Source organism: Protopterus annectens, chromosome 6.part0 (assembly GCF_019279795.1).
Source record: "Protopterus annectens isolate FY-2018-M chromosome 6.part0, PAN1.0, whole genome shotgun sequence".
Taxonomy (NCBI): Eukaryota; Metazoa; Chordata; order Ceratodontiformes; family Protopteridae; genus Protopterus; species Protopterus annectens.
The window spans coordinates 1,427,729,200-1,427,755,931 of NC_056737.1; the positions used below are offsets into that span (position 1 = coordinate 1,427,729,200).

A 26,732-nucleotide genomic window follows, 5' to 3' on the forward strand; every position below is an offset into this window, starting at 1 on the left:
CGTCATACACATCATGCGTTACACACCTGTACATATCGTGGGTTCTACATACCTTTTATGTGTTTCCTTCTGTTTTTCGTTGCGTGTCTCGCTATTGCGTTTTCTCACTATATCCGTTTGTAGGTTGTAGTTCGGTATGAGAATACGGTTTGAATATCCTGGGAGTCATCCTTATATCCATCGTTACCTGCAACATGTGGGTTCATCACACCAATGGCTGTTCCTCAGTGTGTACTTGTGCGCATATCACCTGTGCATCTACTCCATTCACATTACGTCGTAACTAGGGCATGGTTGCATTCCTCACCTGGGCGTTGGTTATTTGCCCTACCTTCGTGGAGATGGTCTGTATTGTGTTATGTTATGTGTAACTGCAGCCGCTATGTGTGGCGTCAGGTACATTTCGCACTGGTGTTAGCCGTGGATTGTGTGTGTTGGGTATGGTATTCTGTTCGACATGTGGGTGTCCCTGTCCTGACGGGGTCTGTTGATGGCGTTCTGCATTCGGATGTGTAACATAGCTGTTGTATTCCTTTAAACAATGGATGCAAGTATGCATCCGCTGTTGATAGTGTTTCCCACGCGAGATGTTGCGGTTATACAACTGTCATTGACTGCCTGTATGTTTGTGCTGCTATTACGGCTTGTATCCCTTTGATATGTGCGATGGGGAATATCGGAGGTTGTAGGTGACGGATACGGGTTGTGGGCCTTGCATCTCTGCATACACGGTATGCTTGTCTGTGTGCTCCATCACTGCCTGGGAAGTTGGCAGTTACTTGTCTGTTGTTCTGGGAGTGTAGGTTGTGTTGTTGTCATGTGGTGTTGGTATCGCCTGCGTGTGTGCTTCCTGCATGTATTCCTCCATCACATCGGTGGTATATCTGCGGTTGTTTGTATGTGATGACTATCCATTGTCATTCTGTCCCGGATATTTACAGTCATTGTGGTCCTGTACTTGGGATGGCCTGTTTGCTAGTGGTTGCCACCTATTCAGGTGGCGATTGCTTGTTTGACACTTGTAGAACACACAGCGGTGTTTACGGGCTGATACGTGGCCACGATCAGTACCGGGGTAGCATATTCGTATTTCCTCGGTACATACCTATTGCTGTGTAACTTTGCCGACGTATCATTTTGCAATTAGCATATCGGTGTCATACATACGGTCATGATTTGTACATACGTCCTTTCCATTTCATGTTGGCTATATTCTTGTGGTACATTCTGGGACATTTTCACTTTGCATCATTATACGTCGCCACACGCCTAGCCAGGGAGGGGCTCTCAGTACTACTTTGGGAGTACTGGTGTACATACACCTGTGGTTCCTATACTGTATGCCTACACATGTTGTTCCACTCCGCCTGTCACATGGCACCGACATACACATTTTACAGTGGCACACACATTACACTCGCACAGCGAACACACAGCACCGTCACGCACACATACACATACTGCGGCAGTCACAGGGACGGTTGCACACAGTACCTGCGTGGCCCGCATCACCGGCGGCAGTGTCTACCTCCCCCCTCATATTATCATAGTATTACCCGCACATGTACTGTTACTGTACTGTGGCCTGGCGATCATCCCGATTCGCGGTTATGCATTTCGATATGTTGACCTTTCCATGGGTGGCAGTTTCCTGTTCTGTTAAACCTCCCGGATGCTCAGGTTGTAGTTCACTATGTTTACTATGTACAGATATCGCGTGTTACTTCTCTGTCACCTTGCATCCCTCTGATTCCCTGTCTTACCTGTTGTACTTTATATGTATATGTGTACATATATTTCTATGTGTGTAATTATATCTATCTCCATATCTGTATATGCACATATGTACATGTCTATATGTATACACCTTGCAGCGAACGTGGCAACATACAGCAATGCCGTCTGCTGTAGGACCCACACACGGTTCAGGTGTTGGCGTTCCATGCTCCGCTAGCTGTTGGGTGTGCAGTGTTTGGGTGCTGCCTATGTTGGAGTCACACATGGGGCCACCCATACGGTACACTTTATGGGTGGCCATGTTTGTGTGCCGTCCATTTCACTGTGTGTGAAGGTAGGGAGGTGTCAGTCCATGGGGCCTATGCTGTCAGAGTATGTGCTATACGTTCCCTCTTTGCCAGGGCATAGGCATATTGGGTACGCCTCCTTCTGCCTACTGGGGCTGGCACAGTGTGTTCATGGTCCTGAACCCTCTGTGCCTGTACTGGCCTTGGCAGTTGTGGTGGGCTTTGTGGCCCTTCACCATTATGTCCCTGCAGCAGCTGCTTCCACAGGATCATATTATGTAGCATGGCACATACTATGAATATGTGGGCACATGTGCCTGGAGAGTACTGCAGGGCTCCACCGGATGTATCCAAGCACCGGAACCATGATTTCAGCATCCCAAACACACGCTCTATGATTATTTTGGTTTGTGTGTGTGCCTCATTATGGCGTTCTTGCATGTGTGTGTGTGCATTTCTGATGGGAGTCATCATCCACGGCTCCAGTGCATAGCCAGCATCCCCCACAAGGTGGCCTTGTGTGATGTCCCCCCTGGCGAATACCTGATACAGCTGTGAGGCATGCCATATATGGGAGTCGTGGTAGCTTCCAGGGCTGCCAGCACACACATCCATGATAATGCCCTGCGCATTGCACACGACCTGGCAATTGATGGAGGGGAATCCTTTGCGGTTTATGTAGTGTCTACCCTGCTCCCCAGGTGGTGACTTGATTTGTATGTGCATACAGTCTATCGCATCCAGTACCTCCGGGTATTGTGCCACATGGTGGAAGTGGCACATATTGCTAGCCAACTCCTCCTGAGATCTGGGGAAGTATATATGCTCATTGGCATGTGGTAACATGGCATCCAGAAACTGGTGTAGTACCCTGGATGCTGATGCCTGTGAGATACCCATTATATCCCCAGTTGGCCTTTGAAAGGTACCTGTGGCCAGTATTCGCAAGCTTACACATACCTTTGTGTCCACTGGGATGGGCTCCCCTCTGTTGTTTCTTGTTCTCAGGAGTGGCCGGCACAGCTCCGCTATTTGCTGTAGAGTGTCCCTATCCACCCTGTAACGCTCTACTATCTCCAGTTCTTGTAGCCCCTGGTAGGTTACCCTTGGTCTGAACACTCTCCTTCTCCTCTGAGGCCTACAGTAGTTGTCGGCACTCTCCTCCACAACTCTGTCTGTCTCTAACACATGCTGATGGATCACGGCCATGGCGGCACCCAACATGTACATTTTAAAAGTTCCCCGTGTGTTTACACCTAGAGTGCGGCATTTGGGAATACACGGCTGTGTGTTGTGTGCATTCACACTTTATACTGTTGTACTGTACACCCGGTGATGTCATAGGGTGTGTCTGTGCGGCCGTATCTGTGGATTATCTTCCGTGTTTTACCGTTGGCACTGCAACGCTGTTGCCTTTGGTGTTGCATTACTCTTGCCTGCATTGGATTAGCTGACCTTACCTTACTGTTTCTGCACGTTGCGCCTACTATTTCCTGGCTTGCATCCTGCAGAGCCCTGTCATGTGTAGTTTCTGGGACATGGCATATCGTGCGTTTTGTCTGCAGCCGCCGTTATGCTGCCTGTCTACTTGGCTCTGCTGTGTCGGTTCTTCACTCTTTGCAATCTGCTACCTCCCCTACTTTCTTTGCATTCATATGCCTCCCCTATCCCGTTTTGCAGGTTTCTGCATGCAGAGTTGTCAGCTGCCGCCAATTGGCCTTCGTGGGTTGATTGGTGTTGATTGCTCATTACTACTCCAATTTCACTGCTTCTGCATTTCCTCATATTCTCAGCATCACCTTCCTGTATCCATTGTTGTTGACGGGGCGGGTGTCACATGACTGGGTTAAGGAACGTAGTCATCCTCGTGCATATGCATCTCTGCGCGCATTGTGTGCTCTCAGCTCAACTATTTCCCCACACCGGTCCTGCTGCTGTGATGCGATGTACAGCCCATGTTTGCTGGCCTCCAATGTGCTTCCTCCTACAGTGGCACACCCTCTGCGTTGACATGTATTCCTCTGAGCCACTCCTCAGTGTATTACTGCTCGCCATTTGGTCCAGCCTTACGCGGCGGGGTTTTGCGATTCAGTATCATCTGCCTCATTTGCATGGCATTGACTACTAATTCATAGTTACCACGCCGAACACTGCCGCAACTCCTTGGCAACCCTTGCACTGTGGATGTGGCTTTCTATGCATACCATGGTGTATTGTGGCTGTGAAGCTGATGTGTATTACACTGCTCTTTTATGACATTGTCATATTATTTCATTGTTTAGCACCTTCCGCGGACATGTCCTGGGGTTCTGCTGTGTGTTTCTGTGGACATACCATTTATGTCATTATTTACGTGTTGTGCATGTTTTCTTTTGACATTCTCTGTGTCTTTCGCCATTGGCATGTGGCAACAGTGTGATACCTGATGTTGACAGCCTTCCGTTACTCCTATGTCATGTTTGGGTAAATGTAAACCGTTTTTTTTTTGGTTTACATTGCCGTGCCCTTATGCTAAGCCTGCGCCACTTCGTCGATCGCTATATGCCTTCAGTTGCATGGTGCAACACCGCACATGGGGTGTTTAACATACCTACGCCAGAGGCGGTGCAAATCCGGCGCATGCCGGTAGTGCACGTGGAATTGGATCATACCTGAATCGCTCGGCAGCCATATCTGGTGTTGTAACGCCTACGCTATGCGTCCGCCTGGCGCAAGGTTCATGAATCCCGGGGTTCAGTAATAAATGAATATACATCAAAAGCAATTCCCTGTGTTTTCAAACTTAGTTTCAAATGTAGTTTATTTGTCATACTTAGTATCCAAAGGCAATGCCTAGGAAAACCCCTATTTTACGTGTGCATTTTTATATTTAACTTGATTGTGGAATCTCTGACACTGTGCTATTCGCTCTTAGAATTATTTGTTCTCTGGTTTACAAGACCTGAGAATGGTATACTTTATTAAACCTAGGAATTGATGTTTCCTAATGAATTTTTAACTACATCATTTATTTTTGGTAGAGTAAACACTATATAACAAAATTCCAAAACCAAAAAAAAAAATGAAGATTAGTTTCAAAAATGAACTAATAAAACCACAAAAGGCACTTCAGAAGGTCCCCTCCAAAAATGAGCAGCACAGTAATGGGCAGAAGGTTTTATTGTAAACAACACAGACATCGTTTGTGCTGTGTTGATTACAATAAAGCCTTCTGCCCGTTACTGTGCTACTCATTTTTGGAGGGACCCTTCCAAAGTGCCTTTTATGGTTTTACTAAATAACAAAATACTAGTTTTTTTGAGATTTCTTATTTTTCATAGACTTACACATACAACATCTGATGGGCACATTGAAGAGTACTTGCATAATTCAAGTAAAATTAACATCTGTGGCTGTTGACAAAGTTAATATTAGAGGAAGCGTATCGGTAGTTTAGCCGCATACTTTCTTTTAAACTAGGAAACTTTCTTGAGTCTGCGTATACTATTTTTATTAGTACTTCATTTCTGTATATTTTTTTTAACTCATGTTCTATCTGTACATCTGTAATCTTTGACATTTACTGCATGGCAATTTATAAGGGCACAAAAGCAAATTATTTTTCATTTAGGACACTGTAAAGGAGAAATCTCAATATCATCAAAGTACTTAAGAGAAAATAATAATAGTAGCAGATAATTCATTTAGCAAATTAAAATGAAATTAACTCTTGTCTTTGCACATTGATGCTGTGAATAACGATTAAAAGGGGAGTTTTTTTTTTAAACATTGTAATGTCAAAGAACCACAAATTATTTTTACAAGCTACTTTTATTAATAATTTAGATAAAGATAAATGGAATCCAAACCAATGTGAAGTATTGGCTCAAGTGAAAGGAGAGGTATAAAGATTTTGGGGAAGAACAACTTAATAATGTCTAACATTATCTACAAGTTTGAAGATCAAAATGATATGCTAATGATGGTGGAATTTCCATATAATAATAGGATATGGTTCATGGTTAACTAATCTTTCTTTCATAGAATGAGAGTCAAATTAGTAAAGAAGTATCTTGGCATTATATTAAATAACTCACAAGGTAGTTTGATTTTAAGGCAGACGTCAACTGCATTCCAGGTGACTGAAAAAAGTGCAATTAGACCTATATTTATATATATATATATATATATATATATATATATATATATATATATATATATATATAAACAATAAAGCATATTGGTTATTGATGGGCAATCTATGCATCCTTAGATCCAGCTCTGATGGATTTCTTGCACATCTGCATGACAAACAGCACCAAAAACACTAGATCCAAGACCCAACCTTTACTTGCAATATTAATAGAACATGCTGAAGGGACCAATTTGCATCTTAAAGACTCTCCACTTGATAGAATAAGCTCCCCATTCATGTGAAGCAGAGTTCATCCCTGATCCGATTCAATGGAAACCTTGTTAATTGGAAGGGACATCACAAATTCACCCCCAATCTGGCCCCTCCCATGCCTCTGATGGACAGAGGTTGATAGTAAGTTAATTAACCCCTGACTAACATACACTGCGACGTAAACTTTAGCTACCTCTTTACTAACATACCCCACCATATAGGTGTCCAAGCAACTCTGGGGCAAAACTGGGTTGGATTGTACAGCTAGGCTTGTAAAGACCCTTGTGGTCATTAGACTAGTATAAAACTATGAACCTATTAATGTATAGACCTGTTTATCCATAAAAAAGTCTGCTATCTACCCCTTTAGGTATTCTTAAGGCCAGACCTTCCAACTGTCCCAGTTTTGGAGAAACATCCCTCTTTTCAGGCCTGATGTACCCCACAAAGGATGCGCCTATTTTTGGGGGAATGTCCTTATTTTCAGGATTAAGTTACCCTTGACACAATTTTCTCCTTATCATATGTGATTTTTGACACTGACTAGTACACAGACTACAGGACTAATGTTTTAGTGGCAAAAATAATTTAAAGAAAAACAACATACATATTTCATCTTCCTTTTTCCTGAAACATAATTAAATGTTTTTGTGTGGTAGAATACTGCAATACAGTTCATTAAAGTCTACATATTTTACACTAACTCTTTGATAACGTGGTTATATTTTTCCACCATTGTCTCACTATGTTTTTATACATGTGTTTCTGAGTAGTGTCCCAAATTCCTACTAGAAGTGGGAAGAGTTATGTGCTATTTGGTATTCAAAAGTTATTCTAATCAGATGTGCAGAATGGGTATATATCATGCAATCAAAACATGATCTACCTGAGTACCATTACATCGACACATATTATGCGAAGTGTAAGAAAGCTGAAACACCAAAACGACGGACTACATCACATTGACTTACCATGGCTGGCCAACACGAATGGAATTACATTTCCTAATCATTTGCGATGGTTAGGTAATGTAATTCTGTTCACGTTGGCCAACCATGGCAAATCGATGTGATGAATATCATCGTGTAGGTGTTTCGGCTTTTTTACACCATGTAATATGTGTCAGTATTATGAAACTCAAATATATCATGTTTCTGTTGCGTGATATAGACCCGTGCAGAATTTTTGCTGGAAGTACCAACCTTTCTAGGCCCCTTGTTCCTGTTTTCAGTGTCTGCAGATTGAGAGGTTAACTTAAGGCTAATAACAACTCGATCAAGCCCTAACTCCAGAAAATCTACCCCACACTCCAACCCCCATAAATCAAGTTACACTGCACCAACCACCCTTAAGCCATCCTTGTTCCAAAACTATGACCCCCCTCCCCCACCTATAGGAACTGTAATCCTCCTTCCCCACCATCAGAACATTAAAAATTTCCTCCACACTAGATCAAACTGTTCCTGCCACACAACAGGCCACATCACCTAACAGCTTCCAACTGTCTTACCTTCCTCTCCACTATTAACACATCTTAACACCACAATCCCCACTCTCCCCTCCCCTGACTCTCTCCACTATTAACACCTCTTAGCTCCACAATCTCCACCCTCTCCTCGCTGATTCCTCTTTACCCCACAGACTTCCCACCATAATGAAAACTTGAAATATATTATGTAAAATTGTAAGCTGTACATTTCTCACATAATTGTTGATTTCTCTATTAACTTGTACTGTACAGTTTTTGTTACAGATTGCTACTTTCAGTTCTGTTTTTTTTTTTATATCTACAAGTAACAGGCAATATGTTCCACTTTATTCACCTTTGTGAAATATTTTACCTGGGCAGTGCATGGCTATAGCTAGTAGTAGTCAGTGCAGTACCCCAGTATAACAAATGAAAATAAATAAAATAAAACTCCAAAATAACATAAGCATTTCCTGCTTGGTATCATAATTACTAAAATTCTACAAAAAGCTGTCTCAGATTTCTGTACAAATGCTCTGAGTGACCACTGCCCACTTTATGCTGATTTTTTTTCTTTTTAAAAATTCAGAACTACATCCTAGAAGTATACATTTACCAGGTTCCTGAAGACTAAAGAATCTAAACATCTTTCAGAACTTAATAGATTGGACTGATTCAGAGTATATCAAGAAATGAGCTCTTCAAGTATCTGAAGCCATTTCAGTGCAATTTCCCCTAACAGTACAATATTTATCTATTTTGTTTATTTATTTTGCTTTGTTTTCCACACACAGCCCCTTTTCATTGGAGGCCCAAGGAGAAAACTTCCCAGATACATAAAGGTGAAGAACAATCTATTCACATTTCTACATTCTTTGTAAATAATGAAAAGTATATGTATACGTATAATAGAAATACATATATTATAATTTTGTAGTTAATAGTAAGACACATTAATACAAAAAAGAGTTTATGAATGCATTTAATACATATTTGGAATAGTACATTACAGGGGTATTCGTTCAACATAATTTGGTTGGCGGGTGTAAAGGGTGTATGGAAGAGAAGTGGGATAGACATGGAAATAGACGTCTAGGGCTAGCACAGTTTTAGTTTTATACAGCAATGGGTAAGGTCATTGTATGACAACTATAGAGTATAACACATCAACAAATAGCTCCAGTTGGGGAAATGCCAACTACCATTTATTTATTTATTTATTTTTAATTCTATGCTGGAGTGTAACATCAGCATAGCAAGGAGTTAAAATGAAATTGTTTTAATTTAGTTTTGAAGATGAATGGGTTTTTAATGAGTCCAGTAGGGTGTGGGATGGAGTTCCAGGCATTGTAACATGGTTGGAGTAAAGACCATCTTCAGGTATATTGTTCAACTTTTGAACCATGATGACATGTTTACCAGTAGAGTGGAATGGCCTGCTAGGGTGGACATTTGTAATAAAGAGCCCAGGGCAGGACACCTTTCAAGGCAATGCCTTGCACTGACTTACCTATAGATGGCAGAGATAGAGAGAGGAAGGTAGTGGGATATCTCTGGCCAGTTACGGTGCTTAACAGCAATGCAGTGGTAAGAAGATTGTCCATTGCTGCACTGCTCAAGTGTGCTCCACTGTATTGCCTGGAGGCTGGTGATATATCAAATGGGAAGATGATAGGAGGAGAGAGATGTCCTGCTACTTTCACTGAGATAATGTTTAACTCTGTATAACATCCCCAATTTTTATTATTTATTTATTTTATTTATTTATTTAACATTTGTTGACCGGGAATGTCTGACTAGGTTCCGCAGATCCTGTTTTCAGCGGAGGCCTGGGGAGAAATGGCTTGTTGAATATGAAAGTCCATTTTCAAGTTATCATCAATAGTGATATTTAACAGTTCAGTGTTGAAGACTACTACAATCATTATACTGCAGGACAGAGTCATTTTGAAGATGGGTTTGAAATCAGTATAGGACCTAAGGATTAAAAGAAGAATTTTTCTCTTCTTTGTCTTTAGGATAATGTTGGATTTGGCCAGCCACATGAAGGTGAAGGAGTACTGAGTGTATTGCTGAAGCTGAGTAGGATTCTGAACTGAGCACATGAACATAAAACCAGCAGCATATTCCATTAGGTTCACATGTTTAACAGCAGTGTACAAAATTGTAATGAACATGTTGACCAAGAAGGGTACAAATACTAATCCTTGAGGTACATCTACAGATACTTGTAGTAAGGAGGTGTAGTTTGATTGCTGTATAACAGCTTGTGTTCTAAATGACAGGCAACTTTGGAACCAGGAGCTGATGGGATGGGACAGGCCTAATGATACTAGCTGAAACAGTAGTGTGTCATGCGACTGAATAAATGGCTTTTGATGAATCTATGAATAATGTGGATGCAATGTTGTTTGTATTGCATTTTTGATTGATGGTATTCATAAAGCTGAGTAATACAATGTTAATGTTGTGGTTTGGTCTGAAAATGTAATGAGTATGAGGAATAGACTTTGTCAAAATGTGTTTAAGTAGTTGAATGTGGGTACATTTTGCCTGGATTTTAGACAAAGATGAAAAAATAGCTTTGGGCTTGTAGTTGAAGAGTTTAGCAATGTTGACATCTTTGTGATAAGAGATAGAGAATATGTGATTTTTATTCCAGAGAGACTGGACATTACGATTTTCTGATAGATCAATTTATGGTAATAGAGGCAAGATGGGCTATGGCTTCAGCAACAATTTTGAGATAACTGTCTGGTAAATTATCAATAGCTAGGGTGGTGGATTTAAGTCTGATGAGGTATTTCTTTATAGTACAAGCTGGGACAGAGCTGAGTAAGAAGGCATTGGAATTGCTAATGGCTTAAGAAGTATTTTGTTTTCAGTTATTGTTATTTTTTATTGCTTAATGAATTTATGGTGTTTCTGATGTGGCAGTTGAATAAAGTGGCAGTACAGTTTGAATCATTATCACGGCATAGGTTAGGCTGCTGAAATCTACCAGGGGTTAAGGCTTTTTTGATGGAGCCCCGGAACTCTTTGCACTTTTTATGGTGAGTGCTTTGTGAGTTGAAACAGTAGTGGGTTTATCTATCTTGAATTCTTTGGTAAGATTGTAGAGGTATGAGAAATTTTTATGGTCTTGTGGAATTTGATTTTATAGCCAACTTTTCCAGACCTTATCCATTTTATGCGTGAATAGTTTGGTATGAGGGGACAGCCGGGGGCAGTGTTATGTTTATGCTAGATGCTCTGTTCTTATTGGATCCAGATTATTTAGTACATTAAGGAAATTTGTATTAAAGAGAAACAAGGCATCATCTAGAGAAATGTTCTAAGTAAGTTTCAAATGGTTGACTTTAGAGTTGATATGAATGGTTTGGAATTAAAGTTGGTTTGATTACATGCTTCAATAATGTGTTGCCTTCTGGGTACAAAGGTAATACTTCTAATTGTAAATGTTGGGAGGGGATCAATAAGTGTGTCTGGTGATATTCTTGAGGAAAGGCAATATCCAGTCCAGAAGATATTGTTTATTACTGCGATTGTTGAAACAAATTGGGGTTTGGATAATTTGAGTGCAGCCAAACAGATTTAGTGATGTTGTAGAAACATCATTAGTGAATGAGAGCCAAGTTATTTTGGTACTCAAGATGCTTTTTCCACATTTCTTGCCTTCTCATCTGGTCCTTCACCTTATATTCTTTCTTTTGTTTTTTGGCACATTCAGTTTCTGCTTGCTTTTTATCTACTTCTGGTTTGATTTCCATTCCTGCTTGACGCCAATATGCTTCTGCTAAATTAACCAGAGAAATCATCTTAGATTTAGTCTTCTCATGTTTTTATTTATTTTATTTTACATTTGTTGACCGGGTTTGTCTGACTGAGCTTAGTAGCTCTTTTTATAGCAGAGGCCTGGGGAGAAAAGTTCCAACTAAATATACAAGAGACATTTACATAGTGATTTCATGAAATAAGCAGTAGTAACAAGAAAAAGAAATACAAATACAATACAAAATATTTGAAAAGAATACAGTGTCAGTAAACTAGGAAACCTTCTTGAGTCTGGCGATACTATTTTTATTAGTACTTCATTTCTGTATATTTTTTTTAACTCATGTTCTATCTGTACATCTGTAATCTTTGACATTTACTGCATGAAAGCAAATTTATAAGGGCAATAAAAGCAAATTATTTTCTCATTTAGGACACTGTAAAGGAGAAATCTCAATCATCATCAAAGTACTTAAGAGAAAATAATAATAGTAGCAGATAATCTCATTTTAGCAAAATTAAAATGAAATTAACTCTTGTCTTTGCACATTGATGCTGTGAATAACGATTAAAAGGGAGTTTTTTTTTTTTAAACATTGTAATGTCAAAGAAATCCACCAAATTATTTTTTACAGAAAGCTACTTTTATTAATAATTTAGATAAAAGATAAAATGGAATCCAAACCAATGTGAAGTATTGGCTCAAGAGTGAAGAGGAGAGGATAAAAGCATTTTGGGGAAGAAACAACTTAATAATGTCTAACATTATCTACAAGTTTGAAGAAGATCAAAATGATATGCTAATGATGGTGGAATTTCCATATAATAATAATAGGATATGGTCTTCATGGTTAACTAATCTTTCTTTCATAGAATGAGAGTCAAATTAGTAAAGAAGTATCTTGGCATTATATTAAATAACCTTTGGCCTAAGGTAGTTTGATTTTAAGGCAGACGTCAACTGCATTCCAGGTGACTGAAAAAAGTCTGCAGATTAGACCTATATTTATATATATATATATATATATATATATATATATATATATATATATATATATATGTAGATATATAAACAATAAAGCATATTAATATTGATGGGCACCCATGCATCCTTAGATCCAGCTCTGATGGATTTCTTGCATATCTGCATGACAAACAGCACCAAAAACACTAGATAAGCACCCAACCTTTACTTGCAATATTAATAGAACATGCTGGAAGGGAATTCAATTTGCATCTTAAAGACTCTCCACTTGATGGGAATAAGCTCCCCATTCATGTGAAGCTAGAGTTCATCCCTGATCCGATTCTAATGGAAACCTTAGTTAATTGGAAGGGACATCCTAGACCCACCCCCAATCCCCAGCCCCTCCCATGCCTCCTGATGGACAGAGAGGTTGATAGTAAGTTAATTAACCCCTGACTAACATACACTGCCACCGTAAACTTTAGCTACTCTCTTTACTAACATACTCCCACCATATAGGTGTCCAAGCAACTCTGGGGAACAAAACTAGGCTGGATTTGGTACAGCTAGAAGCTTGTAGAAGGACCCTTGTGAGGTCATTAGACTCAGTATAAAACTATGAACCTATTAATGTATAGAATCTAAGTTATCTGCACAAAAAGTCTGCTATCTACCCCTTTAGGTATTCTTAAGGCCAGACCTTCCAACTGTCCCAGTTTTGGAGAAACTATCCCTCTTTTCAGGAGCCTGATGTGCCCCACAAAGGATGCTACTATTTTTGGGGGAATGTCCTTATTTTCAGGATTAAAGTTACCCTTGACAATAAATTTTCTCCTTATCATATGGAGATTTTTTGACTTACTGACTAGTTGCACCCACAGACTTACAGGACTAATGTTTTTAGTGGCAAAAAATAATTTAAAGAAAAACCTAAACATACATATTTCATCTTCCTTTTCCCTGAAACATAATTAAATGTTTTTGTGTGGTAGAATACTGCAATACAGTTCATTAAAGTCTACATATTTTGGCGAACTAACTCTTTGATAACGCGTGGGTTATATTTTTCCGTCTCATTGTCCTTTACTATCGTTTTTATACATGTGTTTCTGAGTAGTGTCCCAAATTCCTACTAGAAGTGGGGAAGAGTTATGTGCTATTTGTTATTCAAAAGTTATTGACCTAATCAGATGTGCAGAATGGGTATATATCATTACAATCAAAACTATGATCTACCTGAGGTACCATTACATCGACATATTATGCTGAAGTGTAAGAAAAGCTGAAACACCAAAACTTGATTGGACTACACTTTCACATTGACTTACCATGGCTTTGGCCAACACTAATGGAATTACATTTCCTAATCATTTTGCGATGTGTTAGGTAACAACAATTCTGTTCACGCTTGGCCAACCATGTTTTTAAAATCTATGTGATGAATATCATCGATAATAGGTGTTTCTGACTTTTTTACAATTCATGTAATATGTGTCAGTATTATAAAGAAACTCAAATATATCATATGTTTCTGTTGCGTTGATATAGACCGTGCAGAATTTTTGCTGGAAGTACACAACCTTTCTAGGCCCTTTGTTCCTGTTTTCAGTGTCTGGCAGATTGAGAGTGAGTTAACTTAAGGCTAATAAATACCAACTCGATCAAGCCCCGAATTCACAGAAAATCTACCCCACATATTGCAACCCTATAAATCAAGTTTACACTGCACCAACCACCCTTAAAAGCCATCCTTTGTTCCAAAACTTCTGACCCTCCCCTTCCTATAGGAACTGCTTAAATCCTCCTTCCCCACCATCTAGAACATTAAAAATTTCCTCCACACTAGGATCCCAACTGTTCCTGCCACACAACAGGCCACATCACCTAACCAGCTTCCAACTGTCTTACCTTCCTCTCCACTATTAACACATCTTAACACCACAATCCCCACTCTCCTCCCCACTCTCTCCACTATTAACACCTCTTAGCTCCCACAATCTCCACCCTCTCCTCGCTGATTCCTCTTTACCCCACAGACTTCCTGCACCATAATTCAGAAAACTTGAAATATATTATGTAAAATTGTAAGCTGTACATTTCTCACATAATTGTTGATTTCTATTAACTTGTACTTTGCACAGTTTTTGAGATTGCTACTTTCAGTTCTGTTTTTTTTTATATCTACAAGTAACAGGCAATATGTTGTTCCTAATTTTTATTCTAATTTTCTTTGTGAAATAATTTTACCTGGGCAGTGCATGGCGTATGTAAAGCTAGGTAGTAGTCAGTGCAGTACCCCAGTGCATAACAACGAAAATAAATAAAGAATAAAACTCCAAAGAAATAACATAAAGCGATTTCCCATAGCTTGGTATCATAATTACTAAAATTCTAGCAAAAAGTCATTGTCCTCCAGATTTCTGTACAAATGCTCCTGAGTGACTTCACTTCGCCCACTTTATGCTGATTTTTTTTTCTTTTTAAAAGAAATTCAGAACTACATCCTAGAAGTATACATTTACCAAGGTTCCTTTAAAGACTAAAGGAGAGATCTAAACATCTTTCGTAGAACTTAATAGATTGGACTGATCTCAAGAGTATATCAAGAAATGAGGCTCTTCAAGTTATCTGAAGCCATTTTCAGTGCAATTTCCCCCTAACAGTACAATATTTATCTATTTTGTTTATTTATTTTGCTTTGTTTTCTCTTGCCACACAGCCTCCCCTTTTCATTTGGAGGCCCAAGGAGAAAACTTCCCAGATACATAAAGGTGAGAAGAACAATCTATTCACTATTTCTACATTCTCTTGTAAATAATGAAAAGTATATGTATAATGATAATAGAAATACATATATATTATAATTTTGTAAGTTGGCTAGTAAGACACATTAATACAAAAAAGCAGTTTATGAATGATCATTTAATACATATTTGGGAATAGTGCACATTACAGTGGGTATTAAGTTCAACATAATTTGGTTGGCGGGTGTAAAGGGTGTATGGAAGAGAAGTGGGATAGACATGGAAATAGCATTCGCCTAGGGCTAGCACAGTTTTTAGTTTTATACAGCAATGGGTAAGGTCATTTGTATGACAACTATAGAGTATAAGCAACACATCAACAAATAATAGCTCCAGTTGGGGAAATGCCAACTTCCATTTATTTATTTATTTATTTTTTAATTTATGCTGGAGTGTAACATCAGCATAGCAAAGGAGTTAAAATGAAATTGAGCACAATTTAGTTTTGAAGATGAATGGGTTTTAATGAGTCCAGTAGGGTGTGGGATGGGAGTTCCAGGCATTGTTAACATGGTTGGAGTAAAGACCATCTTCAGGTATATTGTTCAACTTTTGAACCATGATGACATAAGCCATTGTACCAGTAGAGAGTGGAATGGCCTGCTAGTGGTGGACATTTGTAATAAAGAGTCTAGGGCAGGACACCTTTCAAGGCAATGCCTTGCACTCAGACTTACCTATAGATGGCAGAGATAGAGGAGGAAGGTGCAGTGGGATATCTCTGGCCAAAGATTCACATTTGATTGCTTAACAGCAATGTGGTAGTGGTGAAGAAGATTGTCCATTGCTTTCGTGCACTGCTCAAGTTAATAGCTCCACTGTATTGCCCTGGAGGCTGGTGATATATCAAAATGGGAGATGATAGGAGGAGAGAGATGTCCTAAGCTACTTTCACTGAGAATAATGTTTAACTCCTGTATAACATCCCCAATTTTATTATTTATTTATTTTTATTTATTTATTTAACATTTGTTGACCAGGAATGTTCTGACTAGGTTCCAAGCAGATCCATGTTTTTCAAGCGGAGGCCTGGGGAGAAATGGCTTGTTGAATATGAGAAAGTCCATTTTTCAAGTTATCACTCAATAGTGATATTTTAACAGTTCAGTGTTGAAGACTACTACAATCATTATACTGCAGGACAAGAGTCATTTTGAAGATGGGTTTCGAAACTCAGTATAGGGACCTAAGGGATTAAAAGAAGAATTTTTCTTTCTTTTATGTCTTGCAGGATAATGTTGGATTTAGCCAGCCACATGAAGGTGAAGGAGTACTGAGTGTATTGGGTTGAAGCTGAGTAGGATTACCCCAGACTGAGCACATGAACATAAAACCAGCAGCATATTCCATTAGGGTTCCTCACATGTTTAACAGCAGTGTACAAGAATTGTAATGAACATGTTGACCAATTTGAAGGGTGTAAGCAAATACTAATCCTTGAGGTACATCTACAGATACTTGTGAGTAAGGAGGTATGGATTTGATTGCTGTGGCTATAACAGCTTGTGTTCTTAAATGACAGGCAACTTTGGAACCAGGGAGCTGATGGGATGGGACAGGCTAGCCTAATGATACTAGCTTTGAAACAGTAGTGTGTCAGTGCGAGCTAGAATAAATGGCTTTTGATGAATCTATGAGATAATGTGTGGATGCAATGTTTGTTTTGTAATTGCATTTTATTGATGGTATTCATAAAGCTGGAAGTAATAAGCAAATGTTAATGTTGTGGTTTGGTCTGAAAATGTAATGAGTATGAGGAATAGGACTTTGTCAAAATGTGTTTAAGCTAGGTTGAATGTGGGTAATATTTTGCCTGGATTTAGACACAAAGATGAAAAAAATAGCTTTTGGGCTTTCAGTAGTTGAAGGAGTTTTAGCAATGTTGACATCTTGTGATAAGAAGAATAGAGAATTCATGTGATTTTTATTCCAGAGACTGGACATTACGATTTTCAGTGATAAGATCAATTTATGGTAATAGAGGCAAGATAGACTGCTTGGCTTTTTGCCTGTGCAACAAATTTTGAGATAACTGTCTGAGTAGAAATTATCAATAGCTAGAATTGAGGTGGATTTAAGTCTGATGAGGTATTTCTTTATAGTACAAGCTTCGGGACAGAGCTGGAGTAAGAAAGGCATTGGAATTGGGTTAATGGCTTGTTAGAAGCGCATTTACTGTTTTTCAGTTCACATGTTATTTTTTATTGCTTAATGAATTTATGGTGTTTCTGATGTGGCAGTTGAATAAAAGTGGCAGTACAGTTTGAATCATTATCACTTTGTGCATAGGTTAGGCTGCTACAGAAATCTACCAGGGTTAAAAGGCTTTTTGATGGAGACCCGAACTCTTCGTACTTTTATGGTGAAGTGCTTTTGAGTTGAAACAGTAGTGGGTTTTATCTTATGCTTGAATTCTTTGGTAAGATTGTAGAGGTATAGAGAAATTTTGCTGGTCTTGTGGAATTTGATTTTATAAGTTTCCAACTCTTTTCCAGACCTTATCCATTTTTATGCGTGAATAGTTTGGTATGAGGGGACAGCTGAGGGCAGTAAGTTATGTTTATGCTATAGATGCTCTGTTCTTATTGGATCTAGATTATTGCAGTACATTAAGGAAATTTGTATTAAAGAGAACAACAAAAGGCATCATCTAGAGAAATGTTCTAAGTAATGCGTTTCAAATGGATTTGGACTTTAGAGTTGATATGAATGGTTTTGGAATTAAAGTTGGCTATTTGATTACATGCTTCAATAATGTGTTGCCTTCTGGGTACAAAGGTAATACTTCTAATTGTAAATGTTGGGAGGGGATCAATAAGTGTGTCTGGTGATATTCTTTGAGGAAGAGGCAATATATCAGTCCAGAAGATATTGTTTATACCTCGCGATTGTTGTTAAGAAGTCAAATTGGGGTTTGGATAATTTGAGTGCAGCCAAACAGATTTAGTGATGTTGTAGAAACATCATTAGTGAATGAGAGCCAAGTTATTTTGGTACTCAAGATGCTTTTTCCACATTTCTTGCCTCTCTCATCTGGTCCCCTTCACCTTATATTCTTTCTTTTTGTTTTTTGGCACATTCCAGTTTCTGCTTGCTTTTTAGCGCCTCCACTACTGGTTTGATTTTATTTCCATTCCTGTATTGACGCCAATATGCTTCTGCTAAATTAACCAGAGAAATCATCTTAGATTTAGTCTTCTCATGTTTTTATTTATTTTATTTTACATTTGTTGACCGGGTTTGTCTGACTGAGCTTAGTAGCTCTTTTTATAGCAGAGGCCTGGGGAGAAAAGTTCCAACTAAATATACAAGAGACATTTACATAGTGATTTCATGAAATAAGCAGTAGTAACAAGAAAAAGAAATACAAATACAATACAAAATATTTGAAAAGAATACAGTGTCAGATTACATACAGCTTACAAACAGAACAGTAGATTAAAACACTTTCACAATATTTGGGTCTTTTGAGGTCATCAGAAATGTGTGGAGTCCCACAATTGCTGATCTATAGATGTAATCAATTTCAAGGAGGCCCATCCCTCCTTTGGAACAGGGAATATATAATCTTGGTATACACTGATTTTTATAAATGATTTAGTGAATAAGAAGTGATCCTTCTTGTTTTCCTATGTAATCTCTCCAGCACATTGTGGGGCCAATCAATCACTCCAAAACTGTAAGTTAGGATAGGAAGGGTAAATTGGTTTACAGCTTGGATTTTGTTCCTAGGTGTTAGTCCTGTTTTCAGGATTAATTAAAGTCTTCTGAAGTATTCCTTACCAAGTTTTATTTGCATTTGTTCTTGTTTTATTGTTGATCCTTCATCAATTCCCAGATATTTACACACTCATTCTTCCTCAAATTCTTTTATGTCACATTATTGCCCCAAACTGATGTTTTCCTGGTGTTGCAGTTTTCCTGCTTTAAAGGTTGCTTTTGCACATTTATCAAGACCAAATGACATTCTTATATCATCTAAAAAGGTTTTGACAATGTCCAGCTGTACTTTCAGTTCCTCATCTGATGAGATATGCAGTTTTAAATCATCAACAAAGAGAAGATGAGAAGTCTTTACACTTTTGTTGTTTTCTAGGAGGCAAATTACAGCCGTGGCCTAAGCTGTTAAGCAAACAGCTTAATGGGTTAAGGGCAAGGCAAAATAGCAGCAGTGACAGAGAGTCATCCTGAAATATCCCTCTTTGAATTTTTATCTATGGGATAATCATTTATCCTTTATCATGGCTTAATTGCAAAGTGGTCTGCCACTGTTTCATAGTCACTGTAATATAGTCGATCAGTGTAGGGTTCATCTTATACATTTTTAAGCACTCTTTTATCTATGAATGTGGGATACTATCAAATGTGTTTTTGTAGTCAAGCCATGCCATACTTAGAGTCTTCCCTTTTTTACAGTTCTCCACTATGACTTTATTTAACAACAAATTATCTTTTGTTCCATATGACTTTATTTTACTGTCCTTTTGTTCTACTGCCATAATTGAGTTTTCTTCTAAATGACTATAAACTCTATTGGCATCAATTCCCATGTATAGTTTATACATTGTTAGAAGGCAAGTTATTTGTCTATAATTTTTAGGGTAGCTTGCAGGTTCACTCTTAAGTAGGAGCATTGTTTTTCCTGTTATTAACCAGTTTGGTGTCTGGTCAGGGTGTGCATATAAATAGATGTGATGTTGTCCCATCTCACTTTCATTCTTCACTGGTTGGATTCAGAACTGATCCTCAGTTCTGACTCCATTGTATACAAAAGCTTAAGGTCTTCCCCTGGCTCGTGGCTGTATCTCTATCCCATCATACTCTAGGAATGCTCCCCAGATCTTGTTTACAGCTAAACAGATTGGGTGCTTCCATTTTGGCTCTGGCTAAGTTAGAAATATTTTTCTTATTACTATTGACATATTTGGTGTTTTTTGCTGTTAAAGATGTAACAATTACCTTTTTAGTACTAATCTAATTAGTGTAGAGAGTTCACTCTTCTGCTTTGCCTTTTGGCCATTGTTTTTTCTTTGCTAGGCCTGTGTTTCTCCCTATCCTGGCTTATTTTGACTGTCTGAAGCCTGTTTTTAGTTAGAGGGCTTCATTTCTATCCTTTACACACTCAATTAATTTAGAGAGTGCTGTAAAGAATCCTATTGCTCCTGTTACTTGTTCCTAATGACAGCTGATAGCTCATTTGAGTCTGCAGCTTCTTCGCAAAAAACTTCATTAAAACAAGAAACCAAGGCTTTTTTTGGAGGTTAAAAGGAAGTGTGCCAAAATACATCACTTCCTATTAAAATCCTAATGGCAACACACTTATGTAAAAACATTGCTGGTTTAGCTCCTAAGGTAAAAGTGTGAAAGAAGTAAATAAGTATAGTAAAGCATGACCCCGCAGACTTTTTAAGCAGCGGAAAAGGTATTTTATTTAATTAATTTTATGTTTCCATTTAATTTTGGAGCGCTTTTTGGGCAGTATCTTTTGTATGGGCGTGTGGTCGTTGAGGTTTCCCAATAGGAAGTGATGTAATTTTAACACTTCCTCTGAAACCTTTACACAAAAAGAAGTTTTACTCGTTTGCCTTTTTGTAAGTTTTCACAAGGAAGAAGCTGGTGAGTTTTTCCTAAGCTGGTGCCGAAAAACGCTAGCTACTTTTATTAAATCTAATTCTGCGTTAAAATCTCTTTACATTTCGTGGATTTGTATCTACAGACTGCTACCTTTCTGCATTTTTGTTTTTATATTGGTTTGTTTTTCACTTTTCCAGTACTTGCTTCTTATTATTGTTGTTTAAAAAAAGTGTTTTTGTATATAGTATAGTCATAGCTTGAGTTTGTCTTCTAGACTATTGAGTAGTTTGCACATTTTTTTCTTATACTTGTTGTTGTTGTCTGTTAGAGACTGATTATGTCTAAAGAACATAAAGAAACCAAACCCTCTGGGTTTAAAAATTGTGTGAAGTGTAACCAAAAAATATCCATCATGGATGGACACACTATTTGTGTATATTGTCTAGGGGCTTTGCATCTGCAAGAAACATGTTCCATTTCCCAGTCTTTTAGCTCTAGAGTGCTTCATAAAAGAAAGAACAAGCTGATTGTAAGAGGTTTACTAAAGTCTCCCTTCACTGAAGCATTAGAAGAAGGTCAGGGCACTTCTAAATTGACCAAGTCTCCTTCATCTAAGTCTGAAAAATCTGGGAAAAGGTCATCTCCTTCTTCTGGCCAATTGGAGCCAGCAAAAAAGCTGACCAAAGTTACTTCTTTGGATCCAAAGATTGTTGGGCCTGAAAAATCTTCATCATCGACTCCTTCAGTATCTAGGCCAATAGAATTTGAATTATGGAACCTGGCCCCGGAATTGGTACCAGTCTCCCCTACTTTAAGGTCACCTCTTCTTCAACCGGTTGGATCTTCTGCCCCCTCCTCTCGGTCCCGAGGAGTCTTTCTGAATATGATGTGGATCGGGTGGTGATCAAACTTTTAAGGAAACTGGCACTGGTTAAACTTCTATCAGCTCCAACCTAGAGGGATTTGGAGCTGACCAGGACATCTGCTTTGACATCAATTCCTCCTCCGAACTGACCTGGGACTTTGGATCCGGAATGTCTGAAACCTACCGTAGTGGAACAGTCAGAGCCAAAACCTGCTCCAGGTTATTCAGGTCTAACATCTGCTCTGATATATCCCAACCCCCTTCATGGGCCCAAATTTTTTTAAAAAAATTTAAAACCCCCCAAAAAGGGCCATTTTGGGTTTCCGGGATTTTAAAGTTGGAAAAGCCTTTTTGGTTCCTTCCCCGGAAAAGGGCCAAACAAGAATTAAAATTTTACCCCAACAAACCGGGGCCTAGACAAAAAAAAAAAAAAAAAAAAAAAAAAAAAAAAAAAAAAAAAAAAAAAAAAAAAAAAAAAAAAAAAAAAAAAAAAAAAAAAAAAAAAAAAAAAAAAAAAAAAAAAAAAAAAAAAAAAAAAAAAAAAAAAAAACTTAAAAAAAAAAAAAATTTTCTGGGGTTCCCCAATGTTTATTTTTGGTTTAAAGGCCCCAAAAGGGAAAAAAAAGAGCCCCAATTTTTCTCTGTTCACCCACGATAAATTATAAAAAAATTTGGGGCCTTGTTCCTTAAAAGTACCTTTTTTAGCAAAACCTAGACCAAAAAAATTGGGGCAAAGCTTCCTAAAAAAAGGGTTTTAAAAGGTTCGTACTCGGGGGAAAAAACCCCTTTTTCCTTACCCCAAAACTTTAAATTTTGGGGGAACCCAGGGACTTAAACTTATTCCCAAGAGGGGAGGGGCCAGGGGGGAATTTCCCCTGAGGGACTTTTCCGGTCGTGGCTTTGAGCCCCTTTAAGTCTCCCTTCTTTTAAAAGGCCCTTGAAGGCCTTCCTCGGGGAAAAAGAAGGAAACCTAAACTTGTAAGGAAGGAAAACCCTCCCCTGGGAGCCTTTTTTCCACACCCAAAATTATCCCAAAGGTAAAAAGGGAAAAATTTTTCAAAATTTCCCAAGGGGCCTTTTTAAAAGGGACCAGGTATTTTCCCCGGGCCGGGAAAAGAAAATGGCAGACCCAGTGTAGAGGGTCCCCCTGAAAAACTTTTCCCAATTCCTGGTGGGTTTCTTGCCCCGGGCCCCATGTCCCCAGGAAAGGTTCAAATTTTTGCCCCAAACACCCCCAATAAAAAGGAAAGGGGGCAAGAAAACTAGGGTATCTAAAATTTTTTTGGAAACTAAAAAACTTCCTGGGCATTCCCCAAAAGGAAAGGAAATTGAAACCCTTTTGCAGGAGTAAAACCCTGGAAAAAAGGCTAAAAGGGGCCCCTCGGTTTTTTTACCAAAAGGAAAACTCAACCACCGGTTTTAAAATTGAACAAATCAAAAGGAAAGGATGGTCAGCTTTAAAAATTCCCTGGGAAAAGTTTATTGGTGTGCCTTTTGTCCCCTTAAAAAAGAGGAAAAAGGCAACCGGGATTCGGGCGGGGCCAGAAAGGATCTCCCCGGGGGTTTTAATTGGGGAAACAATTTGGAAGAGGCCCAATTAACAGGCCGGGACAAAGAAAGGCCCAACCCAAAGCACTTTAAAAAGCAAACACCACATTTTCCCCGGTACCAAAAAGGAAAAATTATAAAAAAACTGGTTGAACTCAAAAAAAATCAAAGGGGCGCCTAGCAAACAAAATAGGCAAATTCCAAAAAGGGTTTTGGTGAAAATCGGGTTTTAAACCCCCAAGGGGGAGAAAGGAAGAACGGGCCCAAAGGGTTTTGGGCCCAGGGAGCGGGAAAATTGGGCCTTACAGGGGGACAGAAAATTCTGCGGGGAAAAATTGTTGGCTTGCGGGCCACCCTTCCACCAAACCAAACAGAGGGGAAAAAAACCCTTCCCAGGGGAAAACCCAAGGAAGGTTCCAAAAATTTTTACCCCAACGGGTTTACCCCGAGAAAATTTTGAATGATGGGATACAAGGAAAAACCTATTTATTTAAACCAAGTTCCCTGGTGCCATTCAAAGGGGACCCAGTTTTTTCCCCTCCCCTGGGTTTGGGCCACAAATGCTTTAAAAATTTAGCGGGTTTCCCGGGAAGGTTTGGGGGTGCAATGGGTTTTTTGGAAACAAATGACAAACACCACCTAGCGGGAAAGAAAACGAAGGGACCCCTCCTCAATCCCGGGTCTTTAAAAGCCCAGGGCATTAAAAGGGAAAATTGTTCGGGTCCCCTGGGAGCCCCCGGTTCCCCAACTCGGGCATCTGTTTCCGGGTTTAAAACCAAAAATTTTCCAGGGGGAATTCCCCAGGAAAAACCTGTGGGGAGGGCGGGGTTTAAGCACTTGACCCTTTTGGCTGGTTGACACCCCCTTGGGGAAAACAAAAAAAAGGGAAAACCCAAATTAAGGAACTGCCAAAAACGTAAGTTAAGGTGGTTTGGGCGGCCAATTCACGGCCGGTGCCCCCCCACACTTAAACCTTTGCAAACAAAATTCATTTTTCCCAAAGATCCAAGAAAGGGAAAGCTACAAATTAAAACCCAAAAAAGCTGCCAGAGGAAAGCTGGGGGCGGGGCCAAACATAATTTCCAAGGCCCAAAGGCAAAATTGCTGGGGGGGAAACAACCTGCCCGCCCCGGGTAGGAGAAGGGGGCTTTGGCCCGGGGTATCCCGGGGTTTGGCAAAGAGGCAACGATGGACAAACCCCTTCGGGGAAATTGGGACTGTCCCCTCCCACCCAAAAATAGTAAACCAAGGGAGGGGCCTAAAATACAAAACCCGGCCTTCCAAACCCAACGGGATTGAGGGGGTTTCCACAGGGCCAGCCCCGGGAGCACCACCGGGACCCATGAAGCCATGTTTTAAGTAATTTAAACCATTGTCCAAAATATGCCCCAAAAAGGGGAACCCTAAATTTTAAAATCCACCCTAAAACCAATCTAAACCACAAAAACCAAACCCCCCTTAAATGGGGTTTTACCCAAAAGGGATAAAATAAAATGTTTGCTCCCCGGGGCCAAAATTAAACACGGATTGTGCAGTGTAAACACCAGTATTAAGGAATGTAGATTATCAGGGGGGCTGTAAATAAAAAAGGGGCAAACCCAACGGGAACCCAAAAACACCCCAAAGGTCAACCTCCAATACTTTGGTTTTAAAATTGGGGGAAAAACAAACAAGTCCCCAAAAAAAGGGTGCTAGCAATAAATGCCCTGGGAAACCAAAACCCCAGGGGGGGCCAAACAAAAAACCTTTGGAAGGGCCAAAAGGCAAATACCAAGGAAAACCCTGCCTTTTCCCTACAAAAGGGGGCTTGCCCAGACCCGGGCCTTTAAAGAGGAACTGCACCAGGCCTAGGCATGGGTTATCCCCCTGGCTATCTGCCCAGGGATTTAAAGCCAAGCCCAAAAGAAGGGTTTTGGGGCTTCCACCATTTTTAGTTTAAAGGATAAATCCCCATTTTTTGTTGTCCCTGTAAAAATTGACCCCTGAGGACCCGGGGAAAACCTCCCCCCCTCCCAAACCCAAAAAAAACCAAAAACCCCTCTTGGAACAAAAGGCCAGGAATGCCCCCTCCCCAAATTAAAAACCAGGATTTTGGGGTTCCAAAAGATAGGGAGTTCGGGTGAATAAAAAACGGGGTCCCCCACACACCCTAAATACCGGGGGTTTTAACCTCCCCCTTGAAATTTAAAAATGGAAAATTTTAAAAAGGGTGAAGAAATTTCTTTAAAAACCCCCATTTTGGGCCCAAAAAAGGAAACAGGTTACCTTCTAAAAGGCAAAACCCCACTAATAAGTTTGGAGTTCCTTAGCGGGAAGAAAAGGGCCTATTTTGGGGTTTATCCTTCGGGTGGGGGAATTTTGGGCCTTTTCCCAATTTTTTGGGGGGCCCCAATTTAATTTAAAGGGGGAAATTGCCCAATTTTTGGTCCTTGAAGAGTAAATGGGGTTCCCCGGGGAACCCCAATTTCCCCCCCCTTGGGTCAAGATTTCCCTTAAACAAAGAAAAGGTCTTCCTAACATTACCGGAGTTTTTCCAAAAAAAGGGGGTTCGGGGTAAACCGGGGTCCCCCAGACCCTTTTAATTTCTGTGTTGAGGAATTCCCCCTTTTTTTATGGTTAATTTTGGGGTAACCTTGTTTTTTCCCAAAATTTTTGGGACAGGGCCTTGTTTGGGCCGGTTTAACTTTGGGCCCTGGCCTTCTGGGCACCAAAAAATTTTTTAACCCATTTCTTGAAAAACCCCTTCTGAAGGTGGGGGGTGTCAAAAGGGGGTTTTCAATTTTGGTTTAAGTTTGAGTCAGGGAAAAAATTTTTTGGGTCAGTTTAACCCCTCCTGTGGGGGGGCTTGAAAATTTTCCCTAAAAGGGTGATGTAAACAAAATTTTGGGGCCCAGGTCCCTGTAACCCTTTGGGCTTGGAGGGAAGGGCCACCAATTGGGCCCCCTGGGGGTTCCTTGTTTTCCCAAAAGGGTTTGCCCCCATCTTGTTTGGGGGTTTAATTTAAACCCTGGTTGGAATTTTTCCCAATAAACCCCCTTTGGGGTTTGTGTAAAGGGGGTTTTCCAGGCCCCTTTTTGGCTTTTACTCCCTTTTGCCCCTAATCCTTTGGGTTTTTGTTTGTTTTAAAAAAGTAACCAAAAAAGGGGGCCCAGGACGGGCCCTTTGGGGGAAAAACCAAAATTTGGGTTGGATGTCGGGCAAGTCCCCTTTGGGGGTTCTTCATTTAGATTTTCCCCATTTGTTTGGGGGTTTCAAAGGGTTTGGGGGTTTCAAGTGAGGGGGGTTTTGGAAAAGTTTCCGGGTGGGTGGGGGCCCCTTTGT

General features: G+C 39.7%; 1 protein-coding gene across 1 annotated transcript in view; it reads right to left on the bottom strand.

Annotated features, from left to right (window-relative positions):
* Window positions 1–26,732, bottom strand: part of LOC122803987 — a 1,320,195-nt gene that overhangs the window by 177,787 nt on the left and 1,115,676 nt on the right. The window lies entirely within an intron of this gene.